General features: G+C 38.4%; 1 protein-coding gene across 1 annotated transcript in view; it reads right to left on the bottom strand.

Moving 5' to 3' along the window:
• LOC108728932 (dystroglycan) overlaps positions 1 to 19,895 on the bottom strand; it is a 71,888-nt gene that overhangs the window by 38,230 nt on the left and 13,763 nt on the right. The gene's annotated exons all lie outside the window — the stretch shown is intronic.

Below are 19,895 nucleotides of genomic sequence, written 5' to 3'. Positions count from 1 at the left end.
TCTCTTTCCCTCTCTCTCTCTCTCCCCCTTCCTCCATTCTTTTTGTCTCTCTCTTCTTCTGCCTTTTCCATCTCTTTTCATCCCTCGCCGTTTGAAACTGAATACTAACGCACCACCATCCTCCTCTTTCGCACAGACACACCGGTCTCAGCTGTCGCTGATCCGTCGGTCTGTTTCCCTTCGACCAACGCATACACGCAATCTCTCCTTCTCTCGAACGTGGACTCTATCTCACCGACACCAACGTAGGTACCTCTTCGTCGCGCCCTTCGATTTACGCATCTCTCTTCGACTCACGGACCGCGCTCGCGCAGAGAGAGAGTGCATCCTTCACCGTTCTCTTCTCTTTCTCTTTTCCGATTAGCCCCTCTCTCTTTCTCTCTCACCGCTTTTCTCCCGCTATCGGTGACGATATCTTTCCCTCTCTCTCTTTCCTCCGTTTGCAGTTCAGCCGATCCCACTTCGATTTCGATTAAGGGAGCAGGAGAAAATCCTCCGCGCCTACGCGTGTGCGTGTGTATTATTTTTTTTCTATATACGTGCATCAGGCGATACTTTCCGTCGACACCGTCGGTGACGGGCCAATCGACATGCGGTCGGAGCACTGTCCCTCGAGGTTGCGCGACCAGACGTGTGCTCTCCTCCGCTCTTTCCCCTCCGTGGACCACGCTGGGAAACGTGGGCGAGATTAATATTAGATCGATTGTCGTTAATAACATCTCCGGCGCTATGTCACGGCACGGCGCTATTTATCGCCAGCCGGGTGCAACAACCATTGTCATCGACGCGATGCATCGCGGGATTTCGCCGGGGCGCATGTTGCACGTAAATTTTCTCTTCTATCTCTTTTTTTTTTTCATTTTCAACAACAATTCGCCCGAGCGTAAACCGACAAATCAATCAATCGATAAACATGCCCATTTCCACGTTACTCGCATCGTCAGGATAGAAACGCGCAATGCGGTTCCTAAAACAGCGAAACGCGTCGCTGAAGTCAAACGTAATCTTTTTTTCTGACACCGGACGAAATTAATTACAGAACATCACGAGACAACGTCGCCAAGTGAGCTGCGATGACTGACGTGTGACTGTTCCTTTCACACAAGTCTTTGTTGCAAATTTTATCAGGTGCGTCGTCGCTTCTTAGTATTAACTCTCTCAGACATGATTTTAATGGAATCACGTTAAACATTTTTAAAAAATTCAATTTAAGGGCACTTTAATAAATAATTCATACTAAAAGAATTAGTATTTTCAAAATTTTGACCAATTTTCCAACATGTGTGTTATCGTTATGTGAATGTTAGATCTCAGATGATGTCGATAGAACTAAATAATTTCACCGGATAATGTTTTTAAATTTGATGTACATTATAATGTATATAAGATCTGAAGGAGTTATGCGATGGGATTATTTATCGTTGTCGTTGGCGACGACTAACGTCGGTGTAACACCCGCTATCATACCGCAACCGACTCGCTTCTTGACGAGAGCGATTTTTTTTTATTTCTTCGTCGACGCAAAATAAACGTCGCGCCTCCCAAGGGCGAGAGTGACGTTGTATCACTCACGCGAAAGAGTTCATCGTTTTGTGGAAAAACGCGAGTGCAAGGAGATTAAAAAGTATCAATCTTTGAATGCATGAAAATCGTGAATTTCTGCGAAAGAGATATATTTTGAAGAGAATACCCTTGATAAATTCGTACGTTCGTTATTAAATCCGATGCCACAAGCTATTTAGCATCTCCGTTATAGATGCCACAGCTATTTAGCATCCCCGTTATAAATGCCACTTTAGGATAAACTTCAAAGAGCCTCTTAATCAGTTCACGAACTTTTCCAATAAGATCTTTAACCATCCTCCACGTTCATTGTTCATCGAGCTTAACAACTTTTGCGACGCCGGAAATTATTACTATAAATTTCCACCGGCTGACCTTTCGTTTGATAAAACGCGTTTCGCTCTGTCGGTGGGATGCAAGAGATATGCAGCGTGAGCGCGCGCGCGAAAATGCAGCGACGAAACGAACGGGAAATGACATTAACGTTAAATTAACTGCCGTGAACTTCTGCGCATTTTATATTTTCCGATATGTCACCGGTGCGGTGATACAATCAGAGATGCCATAAACAATAATGATAATTTTGATTAATATTTAGTCAGTGAAACGCAGATGCGATATGATATATTTTTGACAAAAAAAATTCTGACAAAATCATTCAAGCATTAGCCTTATTTACATCATTCAAAAAAGTGATCTTGCAGTTATAGCGAAAATTATCTAAGTACGAAAAATAGCTAAAATAGATAAATTTCTAGCAAGTACTGCGATATTGTATAGGTATGTATTGCATTTAATCATATAGATGACAGAGATAGAATTTAGATTTGTGCTATAAATTCTATGATACACAATTTTCTATCAGATACAAAAATCAGCTATCATTCTAACTGGAGTAGTAAAATATTTTTTTGCGTGGTGGATCATTCGTATCCTGCGTAATTCTTTTCTTTGAAATACTAGAAGTACTTGGCTAAATAATAATCTCCTTCCTTTTTTTTTAAACCTTACAAATACTTTCTAATGTTAAGGTATAATATGTAAAAATCGTTTAATAATTTTTATACACGGCAAAAAATATTTTGCATTTATATTAAAAACGGTCCACTCTATGTTTGTTAAAATTTTATGTTGAATTTTTAACATATTTGAATGTTAATTTAACATAATGTGTTATATCATTTGCATTTTTTATGTAAATTGATATTCAACATCTCTTAGTCAAAATAATGATTTACGAATAAGTGAATGAATAACGTAAAAACCTTGTATTTTAAAATGTTAAAATGTATGTAAATTATAAATGAATAAAATACCTGTTATTTTAACACATTATAAATGTTAATTTTACTGAAAAAATATGCTTCCAGTTTTCTTACAAATCAGTGTAACATTGTTTACTTTAGTTTTTTTACATAATATATTTCTAACGTATTCATCTTCTATTAAATTAACACACAAATTTGAGTGGACTATTTTGAAACATGTACCTATTCAATTTAATATAAATTGTCGAACTATGTATTTGTAAAAACGATGAAAATTAATCTAGATATGAACGATATATCGTGTATAGTAAAGACTGGATAATCGTGTCTTCTAGAGTTAGAAGATCAATCGATAGAAAATCAATTAATAAATTACCAAGATTATTTCTCCGTTAATCGCTCGGCTATTTTCGATGTTCAACATTGTGTAACGCAGACGCACGTACTAAATATAAGTTTGCCCCTTCTGGTCCGAAGCGATTCTGCGTGAGCGTGCGGGCGATAAACGAGTTTCGATAGATGCCAGTTGCGAGAGGTGAGCGATGATAACGCGGCGCGAGAGCAATTAGTTTAACACATTTTAAACGGCAAGCGACATTAACACGGAAATGTCGTCGTTCGCCGTTACGAGAAGCACGTAAATATAGCCAAGGACATGTATGATATGCGTTTACCGAGGCACGCGAATAAAGGGAACAAAATCTTGGAAAAACATCGTTGGCCCCTTCGACGCTTCTTGCAACTTTACGGAGATAAGTTTTTCGCGGCACTTAATGCGACACTCTCGTGGGTCATAAAATTCATATCGCGTGCCGGGGACATCAACGACTTGACCGTTGACGACCGCACATCAGGATCGTTCGTTTTTTTTCCCTCGCTTCCGGCGACTTTAAGAATTTCAGGAACGAGGTCGAGCATCGCCTGTATCAGCTGAGATGAAGAGACATGTTGCTTTTAATAGATAGAATTGAACACGCAAAGAGCGATCTTCCCGTTAATTATGTATATTGCGCGCTACTCGACTTAACGAATAACTTGATTATGGGTAAATTAAATATCGATTTTGGCCCGATCCTCAGCTACTCGCGAGATGGTTAACTTATCGATTTTCCACAAAGGAGATGATGTATCCTTAATAAAGTGGCACGTAAAGTTACGCGCGTAATCTCACGCTCGATTTTCCTTACTTGATATTTCTCGTGGCGGTGCATTTTATGGAAGTTATGTGTCGGGGGATATTGATTCTGGCGAAGGAATAGTATATCCCGAATATTCTGTCGGATGTTACGTTTAACCTTTTAGAACTGACGGTGGGTTTGTTTGAAGCATTCAATTATTATTCTTCGTGTTGCATCTATATGTGAATTATCGTCATTAAAATAAATTTAGTATTCATTCTTTTTATACGAAAAGTTAAATACGTTATTTAGAATCCTTAAAATTAATTAATGCTTTTTAACTTTTCAGGAGCGAATGTTTCATATTTGCAACGTTCATTTTTTAATTAAATTCAGGGTAAATTCGGAATCTGTGTAAATCAGTTATATTTAAGAAATGAAGATAAAAATATATGTAGCGTTGAACACTGAAATATAATACTTTTACCCAGAAAAGCTATAACGATATAGGGTAACTCTATAAGTATATACGCCGCACCTATCAAAAACTTAATTTATTACGTATTATTTATTATGTTTAAAGTAAACGAACTATATCAGTAAAAACTTTGTACTGTCTACTACTATGAAAAAAATATTAGAAATCCGAAATATATATTTATTTTTCGTATAAACAAATGAACTTTTTGAAATCCTTGCATTTTTGGCATATATCCCATAGGGGTGGAATATATGGCTATTCATAGGAGGAAGAGGGGGGGGTATATATGGCTCACGAAAAATTTACAAATAATGCATAGGGGATTTAGAACTATTGGTTCCAAATCGGACCATCCCCTGGTTCAAATCGAAAACTCCTATTTTTCTGGATTTTTAGATAGAATTTTAAAATATTTTAATGTATTTTTCTTAGTATTGAGTAAAAACGAGCAATTTGACAGTCAAAGATAAACATTTTTTTCGGAAAAAGAAAATATTGACTGTTTATATTATTAGAATCGAAATCAATAAAACTCAACTAATCTGAGTCATCAGACTCAGATTAATCAGTAAAATATTAGTGATTTAATTGCTTGGACCAGATCTAGTTAGCCAATCACCAGTACTACAACCAGGCCTATAAGTTATTCACTGTACTGTCCGATTTGGACACGGGTCCTATCGAACTTTGAAACAAATTTTACAATAAACCGCAAAAGTGATCACGAAATGCTTGATATTTTTTAATTTTACACTCTTTAATTATGTTAAATCAATTACTTTTCAAATTTTTACACCTTTTAAATAATGATTTACAATGATTTTCTTTTTTAAAAAAATTTTCACACGATGGCTGAAAATACATATAATATTTATCTCTATTTTATGAATGTTATGACAGAGAACTGTTAAACCGCTATCACATGTTCGGTGTCTTATAAAGACTTTACGTTATAAATAGTACGCAAATCTGCTTAACCGTATTCATTTAAATTAAAAAGGTCCTATTTAGAACACGGTCCGATTTAGACCACTCTCCCCTATAAATAAGACGTAAAATAACACAATAACTTATAAAATGCGTTTATAAAGTTTTGTTAAGGAATAAAAATGAGTATGTATATGAAGTAATAAATAATAATTACAATCTTCCTACATATATTAGAAGTGTTATGACAAGAAGTACATATTTCATGTAATGCGTTTATTACATTTAGTGCACTGATTTCAATCTGCGCACTTTGTATGCTTTGGGCATACAATGGGCATATAAATCCCGCCCGCTAAAAATGCCGTATATCTCAAACAGGTGGGATATACAAGACAACAAACTAAACAAAGAATACGAAAGCAAAGCACTTGTATTTTGCTATACAACATGCTTTAATATTCCTCTACACGTATGTATCACGTAATAATCACCAAGTCTTTTACACGCCCTCTACAGTAATCAATTTTTATGTAGATTATAACTTGATGGCGCTACTTATTGCAGTGACAAATCGATTCAACTCACAATAATTTCATTAATATTAACAGTAAGAAGCTGAAATCATAATACAATACTAATATAATATAAAGGCATGTAACAGAGTAGTTGCGGGAAAATTACCTCCACTCCTTCTATTTTTTTTTACTTCTGCGGCGTAAATCCCGGCGTATTTGCCGGAGTTACCCTATGTGTATAAATAATGCAAATATCGATAAGTATTCTTACAAGTCATTTTTTTAACAAAAGCAGTAAAAAAAATAATTTTTTGTCACTAGAGAGTTAAAATAAAAATAGTTTTGTGATTCCAAGAATAAATCAAACATAAGTAAACTATATATAGACATAAGTTACTTATATATATTTGTATTTGACTTTCGCATTGAAGAAGACTTATAGCGAATTCGATTGGACGCACTCAGTGCGCACTGGTGCACATTAAAGCCGTCGTACACGAAATAACGTAAAGATATGTTTATAAATAAACATAGAGATCGATTAAATCGTGAAATTAATACATTTTATTGTACTATTAGGTAAAATATGTATTTCATAATTCGAAATATTTGCATTTCATTTTTATACTTAAATTAAATTAGTGTACAACGGCTTTAATATGCGCGCCGTATATAATGCGCACTAGTTCTTCCAATCGAATTAAATTCAGAGTCGAAACGTTTGCAATTGACTTCGTATATTCTAATAATGTGCGAATTATATCTATCTTTTTGCCTTGTAAATATATTATTTACGCACTAATAATTATGGAAACTCAGGCAATTTATTTATATTTAATACTTTTTGGTCAACATATATTAAATGAATCTCAAAGACCCAGCGTCAGTATAAAACTGCGTAAAACAAATTTTGACGGCTTCAAAGGATTAACATTGCATTCTTAGAGAGAGTTTAATATTTATCTAACAATGTATATAATCATTTCTGAAAACAGACAATTAAGAGTCGCTATTCCTTCTTTCTTTTAATTTGCGCAATAAGATGAAACGTAATATCGCCGGGAAAGGTAAAATCGCAGCTGCAAAGGAAACGACCGACGAGCGAAACAAGAGGCGCTCCAGGAGATTCTTTGACTCGCCATGGCCAGCCCCTTTCATCTCTATGGATGCAGACTTGCAGTGATCCTCAACCTTGACAGGTCTGCCCTACTAATTACATGGAACCCGCTCCGCACCGTTCTGCTTCCCGTCCTTTGCTAAATGTGCTCCTATTAGCCTTCGGGCCACGACGTGTCGCTCTTATTTGAATGCGAATAGCAGCACGAATGCACGGCGTATATTAGGAACGATCGTATATACCGCAACTTCTGCAGCATCCGGTGAAGCAAAGATCGATAATTCGAATACAAAGATTTCCCGAATTGAACAAAAAGCGAAGTAGATCCTTTGAGAGCTAGGAGAATTGAAAATCTGTGCACTCTCGTTCCGACCGCAATTGCATTACCGCATTTCGGACGAAGAAATGAACATCGGTTTTTCCACGTAGCAGCCGTACGCGCGCTTATCGGATATGACGCGTGCTCCCGAAGGTATCCCCTTTTCGCAGGGGGTAATCGTGTTCTGCCATCCGCGAAAATTACTTGCGGTTAGTAATATCGTTGCATACACACCGTAATAGGGATGCGCATTCGGCATCGTAAGCGATGATCACCCACGGAAAGCGTTAGTTCAGCCGTTACGGACTTTAACACATCTCTCATTCCGTTCATGTAGATCGGTCGGAGCTTTCTCTTTCTCTTTCTCTCTCTCTCTCTCTCTTTAAGTTATTTTTTTCTTTTATTTCAGTTTCTTATTTTAATTATTATTGATACACTTGTAGCTTTTTTCTTTTTCTTTATTTGCATCTGTTCCTCACCGTATGTTATCTTTCCATCTTTATATACTCTCTAAAAGTGAATTAGTGTATTATTATTGATTACATCAGTTATAAGTGTAGCACTGAAGTCATCAGCGAATATTTACTGTTTTTTAGAGGTTATAATTTTCTTCAGATTCAATCTGTAGAAACCATAACTTCTCAATATTGGCTGATATTACAATTATAAGTGTAGCACTGAAGTCAGTGATAATACACTGATTCACTTTTAGAGAGTAGTTTATTTTCATATTTTACTTATATCAGTTTAATTTATTTTTGTTGTATTACTTTCGTTAATTGCATATTTCTGTTCATACATTTTTCTCTTTTTCTGTTCTTAAAGGGCTTAGAACAACAATAAACGCCTTTATCTCTCTCAAAAGCAGGGTACGCTTGGCGCAAAAGGTTCGGAAAGAAAAAAAGAAAAAACAGAATTTCAATCAATCGCCGAATACTGTGTGTTTGTTCGAACTTTAGTCTATCGCCCGGATCAGCTATCGGTTCACCGTTCCGACCTGATGCATATGTACATAACGTACGTGCGCGTGCAGAACCGCGTCGGAAGTATCGACGAGTCTGTGAATTTCCATCGAACCTATCCGCGACATTCCGGCGATATGAGATTTTGCATTTTTCCGCATTCGCAATTCGACCCCTTCCGGATCGACGTGGGTCTCGATTAATTCCTTTCGTATGACGAGCCTCGACGCTTTCGCGTTCCCGAGTCTCAATAGCGCGATAATAAGGCGGCCGTCACGTTAACCAGTCAATTAATTACCGCGTCACGTGCGAATTGGCGAGTGTCGCGGGTGAACGCGATCGTAGTATCGGATTTGTTCCGCGAATTGCAAACGAGGCTCGCGGGCGCTAGGTCGCGTGTGTCAATATTCGGACGAGTATGCAAACATTCCTCCAGATAACGAAGCTATACGAACACGGATAAATTCCGGCCTCGCGAGCTGATGTATAACGTATCGCTATGTTACTCCTATATGCTCGTTAGACCATGACGGATACGCAATGTCAATGAATGCACGGCACGTTTTTCATTTGCATTAACAATCGCTCTAACAATAAGTGAGAGTCGGAATTGTGACGCTCCAAGCTGTTTAATTTATAGAATGTAGAGTTATTGGTGTGCTTTCGTTATTACCATCGCCATGTACGACCGATTGTCGTCGAAACGGTATTTACGTATAGATTCATCTGTTTCGTTAGCACACTAGAGACGCGGCCGTCCAATTTTGTCTGGTTTCCTGATCCAGTCCTTGATCGAATCCCGCCCACAGTAAACGACATTTCGTTTTCGTTCACACAGAGGAAACGTCGTTGCGGGACTGAGGCGAAAACGAGGGGCAAAACGCGTTGGTGAGATGGAAATGATAATGAAAAGTGGACTCGGTCCGGTAATTCGAACAATTTTTCGATTTTATGAAGAAATAAAAAAAGATGTTGCTAAAGTATCTAATATAAAAATTTAATTAAATATAGATCAGAAAATAAATTTTGTTGATCTATTAAAATAATTATATAGGATATTCAAATATTTGCTTAAATTTTTTGCAGCATTACCCATCATGTTTGAGTTTTCTGTACATATTAATGGCTCAATAAAATTATTTTCAGATTTATATATACATAAATTTTTAGATACTTCAGTAAAATAATTTTTTTCATGTATTTTTATGCGAAATAAATGAAACTAACGAATAAAACAGATTTAGTTAATTTTCTCTTAATCCTTTTTTCCAAATTTCAAATATCGTACTAATTCGCCGATTATGGGAATTCTCTTGTAAATAATAATGTAGCCAATCCCAGTAGAGCTGCATTATTTATGCGACCAGACATGATAATAACGTAGCGACTGCTCTCGATAATCATTATTTCGATAGTACGCGCTCGAGTCTCCGAGAGCGTGGAGTGCCATGGCGGCAATTTTGATGCACCGGAGATAGGCGGGGGAAAACGAGCCGTCGATCATCGGGATAGGGTACCAACTAACGCTAGAAGGAGACACGAGATCACCTCGTTACGTGTTGACTGTTACAAGAGAAGGAGCACTTGTCTACGTTTGAGTGCTTTGTTCTCCGGATGAGAGAGAAACAGAAACGGGGGTGCTTATACTACGAAGGACGTTACAACGAGAGAACATCAAGGACAAAACCGCCTGGCAAAAGCCATCAAACGCACTAGTGGATTTTAATAAAATATTAGAACGGCGGGAAACTCTACTCGGGAAAGTACTTCTACCGTGATCCTTGACCCTCGCTCAATCATATCTTCACTCTTATCTGACGAATGGCGAATCGCACATTTAGATCATGTTCAGATATATACTGCCTGCAGTACTGAAAATCTGTACATAACATGAACTATAGATTTTCAGTACTGACAGTGTATACCGGAACACAATCTTAATATGTAAATTCTCAGTGTTACTTGGTGTCGGCACGAAAGGAGTTTTGCGGTAATACTCCGAGTTCTCAACATCTCTCGAGAATCTTTACACAGAAAGAACAATTTTACTGAAGCATTTAAAGATTTAGCTAGATACAGATTTGAAAATAATTTTGTTGGACTATTAAAATTATTATGTAGGACTCAAACATAACGAATAATGTTGTAAAAAATTTTGACATTTTGGCAATCAATTTAGGCGTCCTATATAATTAATCATTTTAATCATTCAAATAAAATTATTTTCAAATCTGTAGCTAGCTAAATTTTTAGATAATTTAGATTTTCAGTAAAACTGTTCTTTTCGTGTAACACTCGTTAAAATGGATTTTTGTAAAATAACGTTTGTATTTTCTATTTTCCAAGTTAAATAGTGAATAAAAATCTATAAGATTCTCTGACAAATGTTTTTCCTGTACTAAAAAAAAATTATACTATCGACACGTTCATTTCGAATTATCCATTGTTTGAAAATCCAGACGTTTATATAATACTTTCGCAAGCATTAACGTCAAAGTTGTCCTAATGGGTTCTCGAGAAGGACAAGCGTCCTATCCCTGTCCGAAATTCGGAAACCAAACAACGGGCTGATTCCTCGGCGAGCAGCATGCACACGTAGAACGGGACGTGCGAGATCCACGTCTCGGATGACTAATCCTGGCTCGAAGCCAGTAAGTACGCGTAAGTCAATCTATACGTACATAGACGTCGCTTCGCGTGCGTGCGTGAGCACGCGATGTATTCACCATTTCAGTGCGGCAAAGTTTCGAGCTCCGCTTCGCTCGGGCTTACGCGGTTCTCTTGGAGTTATTTATACCGAAATATGGTCGGGAACACACTCGTGGAGAGGAAGCGAGAAACACGATTCCAGCCGCGAACAACGATTTAATTGCGTTCGAATTCGATCCGGCACGTTGTCCGAGTATAAACCAGCGAAATAATGAAGGGTAGAAATGATTGAACGGTACATTTTCCTGCCTATTAATAAACCAAAAGATTTTCTACTAATTAATTTGAGGATATTTATATTTCAAAATATAAATACCAGGTAAATCACGTTCTTCAATATTTTTAGTAAAATATATCGTTTGAAAGTCTTCACATGCGTTATTCTTGAAATAAACGAGTCATATCCGAGAGCATTCTATCATGTTGGCGTGCACTAAATTCATAAATAGCAGTCTCGCCGACACGATCGCGTTCGCGATACAGTTTACACATTCAAATATCTGGCGATACCATAACACAACCGCCGAAATATTTCTGTCTTATACCTTGGCATACTTTACACCCCCTAACAGTAGCAACGGTTGAATCAAACAATTGTGTGCCTACGTCTCTGTAAAATCTCATCCCGCCACTCTTTTCTCTCGCGATGTAGATCTCGGATAAAATAATTTGAATTCTCGTACAATTTGTATAATTTCCGACGAAATTCCGCGTGATCAGCGACTGAATAGCTCGTATGATTTTATCGCGCGGCGCAGCCTCCATCATGGAACGAACGACGCGACGTCGCGAAAGGGACAATGGCAAAATGCGGACGACTTTGAGAATGGATCAGACGTGCCGCGCGAAATGGGAATTAACGAGCGTGCGATTAACCGGGTTAATGGACGTAGGCACGCGATACTTCCACGACGACGCTTCCAAGGAGACGGGTTGTTGACCGGGGCTGACTGACACTCGGCTCCTCTCATCTGGGGCACCCACGATCTCCCTCCCCGTCGTTCCTTGCTTCCCTCATCAAAGTTGCACCATCTCCCGACGTTCGGCGCACTGATCTTATACCGCGTGATGTAAGGAACGTGGAATGAATGCCGATGGCAACGAATGAAATTCCCTCGCTGGATACCACTTCGTTATTCCTAGCAAAAAATTCGGCGGAGAGAGCCGAGATTTCATCCTGATATGGGAATTTTTTAGTGATCGAAATCACTGTATTTATCTCCTCGTTTATATCAGCGCGAAAATTTCATGAAGAGCGCGAAATTATTAACTGATGTAGGTACTGATAGGCTGTGAAGCGTAAAAGTGTTAATAATCATGTCGACGGCAAGTTGGATACATTCGCGGTTTGAAGAGCGCCTTTAATGGAAGCTGGTGATGTCGCAACAATAAAAATTTGCACGTAAACCCGGTTACGATAGCACTCGCCGATGAAGCTCGGCGGCTATTTCGCCACAATTACCATCGTCACTGATATCGGTTTAATGTAGCAAAATATAAACCTTAATTGCCCGATGCGATTTTACACGTGTGCTACACTGAAAAAAAAGATTGGCTGCTGCAACAAATTAGATGGTTAAATATGGCATAGCATTTTTAATTGGTTGCAGCAACCAATTTTTGGTTGCGTTAGCCTATCGAAATCCTATACTGACATTGCGGATAGGCTAACGCAATCAAAAATTGGCTGCTGCAGCCAATTAAAAATGCTATGCCATATTTTACCATCTAATTTGCTGTAGCAGTCAATCTTTTCTTTCTATGTATTATCGCGACGCGGAGGCCGTGGATTTCATTCGCGGTTTTTAACGGGAACATGGCTAAACCATTCTCGACGTAAAGTACCTAAACCGGCGGAAAAATCCTGCTTTTCGAGATTTTATATGTATCTGATATATTAAGGGATAACGTAAATCAGTCCTGCTCTTCCGGTTACGCCTTGCATAATATTTTACGAGCCTTGCCGCGCATTAAAATAGACCGGCATTAGACCATTGTTAGTCGGCGGCGAAAAAATGGCGAAAACTATAAATTATAAAGGTAGGAACGTAAAAATGGGAAATAGAACGGAACGGCGATAACGAAAGCGTCATTCGCGTCGGGGTCGTAATATCGTACGTTCGAATAGACGTGCGTGCATCGTTATGAGTGAAGTTTCTCGCACGGTGAAGTTCCTTGACCGAGTTGTTCGCCGCGGAACATTTCCATTAGAGGAAAGCGGACGTGCTTTCCGCACACGCATCGAGCACTTTCCGCAGGGCGGAAAAAGGCGCGCCATATACGGGGCTTCGAGTTCCAAATAGAGGCAAACGTATGTACCACGCGATGCTCTCGTTCCAAGTTATAAATTAAAAAGCGTTGCGGCATTCCAGTCTCTGCCACTTGTGAGCGAAACCGTATACGAGCGCTGGTTAGCGCGAAGCGAATCACTTATTAATTACGAATATCACGGCCGAAAAAGGCGCGCCTTATGGTACCTCGTATAACACGTGCAATTAAGAGAGGCTGCACCTACCTCTCGATCGCACGCCGCGCGGCGCCAAGCGTGCGCCCGGAAAAAAGGAAGACAGAACGGCGTCAAGGAACAATGTACAGCACACACCATTGTTCTCGTAATGGATGGAGGGACGAGAGGAGGATCGATTCAGGATGTCAACGTCATTACGGATGCACGGATCCCGACGCGCAGCATTAACCCACTTTTGTTTAATCACAAAGGCAATCTCGGCGATCGGGTCGGGTTCAACGTCTCGCTGCGCATTCGGCGCCATTGCGCGCTTAATTGCACATCGCGCTTTTATTCCGGTCGACGACGAGTCGCTCGACCTCTCGACCTCGTCCTGTCGATCCTCGATGATCATTGTAAACTCGTATCATCGTTTCACGCTACTATATAAGAGAATTAAAAAAAAACAGATAGAGAGACGCGATTAAAGTGAAACTGATAATAGCGATAAAGTATCTTTATCCTCGGGTCTCTTCCCGTTTCAAATTGCCTGTTAGAGGACGCGAACAAGAACGTATCGTAGTCTCTTTGTGACACTGTACCCGCGCTGGAACGAGAAGCACTCGACATTGCACGTGGAACGCGAGGGACGCACGTAACTTCAGGGACTGTCGAACTAACCACGTTCCCGCCACAATTTGCATGCTAACTCGCCGGCACGGAGAGTTTGTCGCCATCTCTCTGCGCGGCAACTACCAATTTCTATGCCGATTGTTTCCTTATACTAATCCCGGTCCGTTGGAACTCTCAATTCACCGTTCAAGCTCGCCTTCCGGTGATTCGATCGAACGGCGGCGTAAGGGATCGCAACTATAACGACGATTTCTCTTCGTATAGTCACGCGAGAATCAGGATTTAAAAACGTTGTCAAAATTTCCCATTGACGGTATAAAGCCCGAAAGCCTTCCTTTGAGCTCGCAGCTCAGCAGAATTCCTTTCTCGTGCTAGAAAATCTTTCCTCAGATCCTACCAGGGGAAATGAGATTCGTGCACGCGTAAAGAAAGTCCATATAGGATCGAGTGGCAGCGTGAGTCACGCAGCCCTCCTATTTTCAAGTACGTTTACGAAATCAATTGCGTGTGTCGACACATCCGGTCTTTAACCGCAGCTCCGCGGTAGATTTAAATACCGATGCCTCACCTCTGACCACGTATCCTCCAATGACCGTCCGACGATTGCTAAATGAACACTGAGAAAAATGTCTGAATAGATTAATTGGAATTCCGGTTAAAAATGGAATCAAAATTTTCTAGTTAATCCCGTTTCTACCGTTCTACTGTTGATTTCAATGTAAATTAACTTCAATCTTAGTTAGTTCAACTTACTCTTCATTTTTTTCTAATTCTTAGAACTAAAAAAAGAAGAGTTAATTGAACCGAGATTAAAATTTAATTATATGGAGATAGAAACAGGCATATAGTAGAGAATTCTAGTTGAGATGATGGGAATTTCGATTGATACAGAATCTCATAATTCGTTCATTTTCAACCAGACATTTTCTCTGAATAAAAATACTTTGTCGTCCCTTATCACAAAAGCTAATAGGGTTTAATTAAAAATCTTAGCACTAGAAATAAAAATAATGAGCGAATGATCAAATCGTATTTTTCTTCCTGCCTCGATAGAAAAATTAGAATCTCTTATATTAATGTAGAAAATTGATTGACGTCATATCATTAAAGTTTATTGCGCTCACGTTGTTACACCAGTCGTGGTATAAATGTTTGGTTTCCCGCAGGGTAGGAACCGTGAAATTGTTTCCGGTCAGGTAAGATAACACCTGCGTGCTCAAACTACAGCAACGGGACGAATATTTGATTCCTGCATTTGCATCTCAATAGGTATCTCCGACAGTCAAGGTGCTGATAGCACGACAGCAACTATCGAAGGGTAGAAACAACTGGGTCACGCTTTTCATTTTGATTTAAGGTATTTGCACGGCAAAAGAGACAATCAGACGATCGCGTGGAATTCCGGAATCGGGACAACGACACGGCGCGTTAATAGAAACAAGCGTGGGAGTCGGGTGGTGTGTTATTTGTACTTCTCAAACATACCGTTCGAGATCGTTTTCACCAATGAGAATGTTGTCCCACATAGATCTATGTCGCGCAACGAACTCCATGTATTTCCGTGTAATTGACGTTGACGCAATTCAAAACGGTTTGCGTAGTTTGTAAAATTTGATAAGAAACAATTTCAAAGCTAACGTACTTTGCGCATGAGATACTAAAAACAACCGCAGCGAGATTTTAATTACCTCGGTATACCGATTCAACTAAATTATTTCAGAGTTAAATAAAATCGCGCCGCACGGTTATACGTTTTCAATAAAAACCAATTTTCACGTTGCGAAAACATTTACTCGATAAAGATTGGTTCCTAAAGTTTGCGAAAGTAAAATCGTTGGGCTGAGAAGAAGCAGGCGGGGCAATTCCGAATTGGCGAATGCGAAAGTTGCTAGAAAGGTACGGGGACTACAGAGAGTGACTTGAAAGAGGAATGAAAAGCTGTGCCTTCCGGGCAGCGCGTCTGGAAACAACGTAAAGTGCCCGCAACTTTTCGACCTGACTAGTGCGATTGACCGCCTCTATACGAGGCGAGACTGCTAAAAATAGTCCCGAGGCTCCGTACTCGCGAAAGCTACCAGCGGAAAAGGCCAGAGGCTAAAGCAACGAAAAGCGGTCCTCTGTAAAGTTATCACTCCTCCCCCTCATTTATAAGACTTCGATATAATTGACAGACTTCTGATTCTTCTTCAAAGAGTTCTGAGATTCCGAGAAAAGTTCTGACACGATTATACTTAATACTCGGAGCGATGAAAGTACTACGAGAGTTTCCACGATTTTGCAGTAATCGGATTAAATTTTTCTAAATTCTTCCGATTTCTTTTTAATCTAACAGTTTCTTGAGTTTTGGAGAATGTCTCTTATAAAAGTTTTATCAGGATTCAAATCGGCCGTGATATTGGAATAAAAAGCTGCAACTACAATTTTCGTGTAATGAAAATATGATACCCAAATATTTTTATAATAAAACGTTTTACACTCAATCGTTCTTCTTAAAATTATTTGAAATTTTTAAATTCCAAACCTATTTGGGAAAAAAACCAAAATATCTATTTTACAATTACATTGAAATTCTAAAAATGGAGCACTAACTTTAGGAACGAAAACGATCAGTGATGCATTGCATTCTCGATCCTCGTTGCTACATGAAAATGTTTTCTCGACTCTGATTACACTTTAACGATTATAAATGGGAAACGGTATTAGATAAGAGCAATACTTTTATCGCTAATGACTAAGACTACTCTTCCAAGTAATGTAAGTTTTCAATTTTGCGAATATAGTAAACACTAAGAAACAAAATTCACTTTCGATGTGGTAGCAGTGTTGTAATTAAGGGAACGGGTGGAATAAAGGCCTAATTGTAAAATCTTGATATTAATAAAAATTAAAATAACTTGCTACTTTTTTATTGTACACAAATGAGTACAGTATCGAATGAATTTATGTAATGTCTTTAAGAAGTTACACATGTTACAATACTTTTCTATTACGATCAATATTACAAGAAAAAGCTAATTGGTAGAAAAAGGACCGAAGTAGAATTGTGCCTTTATTCCGTCCATTCCCTCAATTATAAGCAATAATTATGATAATTGTAACGGTTGCAACATATACCGCAATAAAATTAATTAATTTAAAAAATTAAGTTTCTAAAATCTAAAGATTAAAAGTATCAGCTATATTCGCAATAAGAAACAAATATTTTTACAATGAAAATAGAGATCATCATTTATACATTGTTCAACATTGGAATGCACTTAGCAATCCACGAATACTTCTGATATACCATTGGAAATATTCCGGATACGTGACAGCAAGAACCAATCCCCAAACATCCTGCTGCTGTCAGGATATCAGCGGATCTATATTTGATCTTATGTATTTATGTGTGCTAAGAAAATATTGCGAAGCGACAGATCAACACGCTTCTCGTCACGCATAACGAGAATCGTGAGAATTCCGACCAATCTCGAGATAACAAGAACGTGAAAAGGCGAACAAATCAATTAAATCGACTGTCATTGTTGTTTCCCCTCCATATGTCGGTTCCTTTGTATGTCCGGATCAAACATTTCGCCACCACGTGATATTGATTCATCTTCTATTTTTGAGTGCTTAGCAACGCAGACTGATTATATTTATCGTACGATCGGTTTTCGATTTCTTTACCGTCGAAGAATTAATGCCGTCAATGAAATTATTCAATATATGATAACCTATCACGGCAATTAAGTTCCCGGAATGCAAATGAATATGACGGTATCTAATTGTATCCCAACTAATATTAAGTGGATCTTAATTTAGGAGTTTTTACGCAAAATAATCTTTCATATATAGCTTCATTATATTATGGTGCAGAATTCGTACGATTCACTTGGGTGTGTGTGTGTGTCTAGACTATCCAGAATAACGTAAAGGAAATAAGATCGAGAGTTTCATGCGGCAAGTTAGAAAACTATAGTGCGGCAACACGTAATTAGCAATATCTATCGTTTATCTCATTTGCTCCGGTTGAGTATGCGCGTGACGTTTCATTATAAGTTCACTTTGCGTCTACTTTAAGCTCATTATAGTTTGCCTGCGCCGGGACACGGATAAACGTCAAGTTAATGCTCAAGATTAAATTTGCGCGATGATTATAAATAATATTAATTTCACGTAACTTTACGTAACTTTAAGCCACAAAAACTTAAGCCTCTGTTACACTGAAAAAAATATTACATTTTAATAAATATTTGTTGGAATAGTTCTAAGTAAATATTTACTAAATGTAAACATATATTTATTTGATACAAAAACCATTTAATTATTTTTTTTTCATTGAGTAAATATTTATTTATGATCACTGAATGTTTATTTACACAGAGAAAACAATTTATTTGTACTCAAACCCCTATTTACATTTATTTCATTGAAATAATTTAATTTTGAATGAAAATTATTTTGTTTAATCTCAAAAATTTAGTTTAAATGCAATCAATTATATTTTTTAATTTAGAGAATCGATTTGGTCGGACTATTTCAATGATTACATTTATTAAACTTAATGAAACCTTTTTCTCTGTGTAGTACTGTGCAAAGAAATATGTACTAAGAGTTAATAAATTTTTTCAGTGTATATATCACTATAATATATGTTATTAAAAATTTTTCTCTCTCTATTTATCTGTTTCTTTCTCTCTTTTCTTACATTGTTATTTGCTAGATTTATATTATTAATAAGCGTTTTAATAGAAATTCTCTGAATTTTAATTATACCATTGTTCCGTTCTCGGCTCAAATATCGTTCTCCTGTCGGGTCCAATCGAATATCCGATCTCTCTTACAACGTCGGGTGTAAACGCGCCGGGCCAAAACAATCAACGCATTATTGCAACTATTAAGGTGCTTTGGTACGCGAAGCTGTCCGGCGATATTTGATTGGAGCTTTCGCGAACTCGGGGAGAGGCTGCAAACGCGGCCACGTGAACATTCGTGGGCATTCACCCCGGCAGTCTCAGAATAACTGCATACCTATTTGTCCCGAGTAAGCAGACAGTGGTGCACAGACGAAATTATTCGTCGAGGTAAGTTCACGAAACCGCAAGCACGAAGCACTTCGATATCGCGCCTCGTTTGAATATTCAGGAAATTACGCGGAAGTCCGCCGTGTGCGGGCTTCAGCGCAGGATACAGAACTGTTCGCAACTCCAAAAATATCATATATGAGAATGGCGTCAGCGTATCATATATGAGAATGGCTAATAATGGTAGCCTGACAATTGCAGTAGCGCTCCGAAATAAATCAACGCAAGTCTATTCTCGGCAAATTACGACGAAATTCCCGTTCTAACGCGTTGAGAGCCGCTGATAGCGAAACGACAGCGTCGAAACCTGTCACGGACATTATTTGCAGTTTATTTCGAACCCGCGGTACAGCCTGGTCTTCAGAAAGTACCAAATTGACACTCGAGAAGAGACGGAATATTGTTGACGGTATACCGACATCGAAATCGCATTCAACCTACAAGTGACTTCTGTAATAAATGAAAGCAGCGATTTTTCGATAATAATAAGTGCATGACCCACAATAGCCACGATAGAAAAATATTTGAATTATTCCGATAATAATTCAACGACTGGTCGAGCAATATAGCTTGAAATTTTAAACCTTTCGAGCGATGGGAAAGACCTCCTGTATTATGTAACGGGAGCTTTCGCAGTCGGTACGAGTCGTATAGAGCCAGTGCATACAAGTTATACGATACTCTACCAATACTTTTCTATATGACGCGACTCGTAAAGTAGAACGGCTGTTACAGTCGCATCAATCCGCAGAAATGCAGGACGTAAAA

The sequence above is a fragment of the Mycetomoellerius zeteki genome, unplaced genomic scaffold (genome assembly GCF_001594055.1).
Source record: "Mycetomoellerius zeteki isolate Tzet28-1 unplaced genomic scaffold, Tzet1.0 scaffold667, whole genome shotgun sequence".
Lineage (NCBI taxonomy): Eukaryota > Metazoa > Arthropoda > Insecta > Hymenoptera > Formicidae > Mycetomoellerius > Mycetomoellerius zeteki.
The sequence above is the reverse complement of the archived record's forward strand: the minus strand, read 5'-3'. Positions and strand labels throughout refer to the sequence as shown.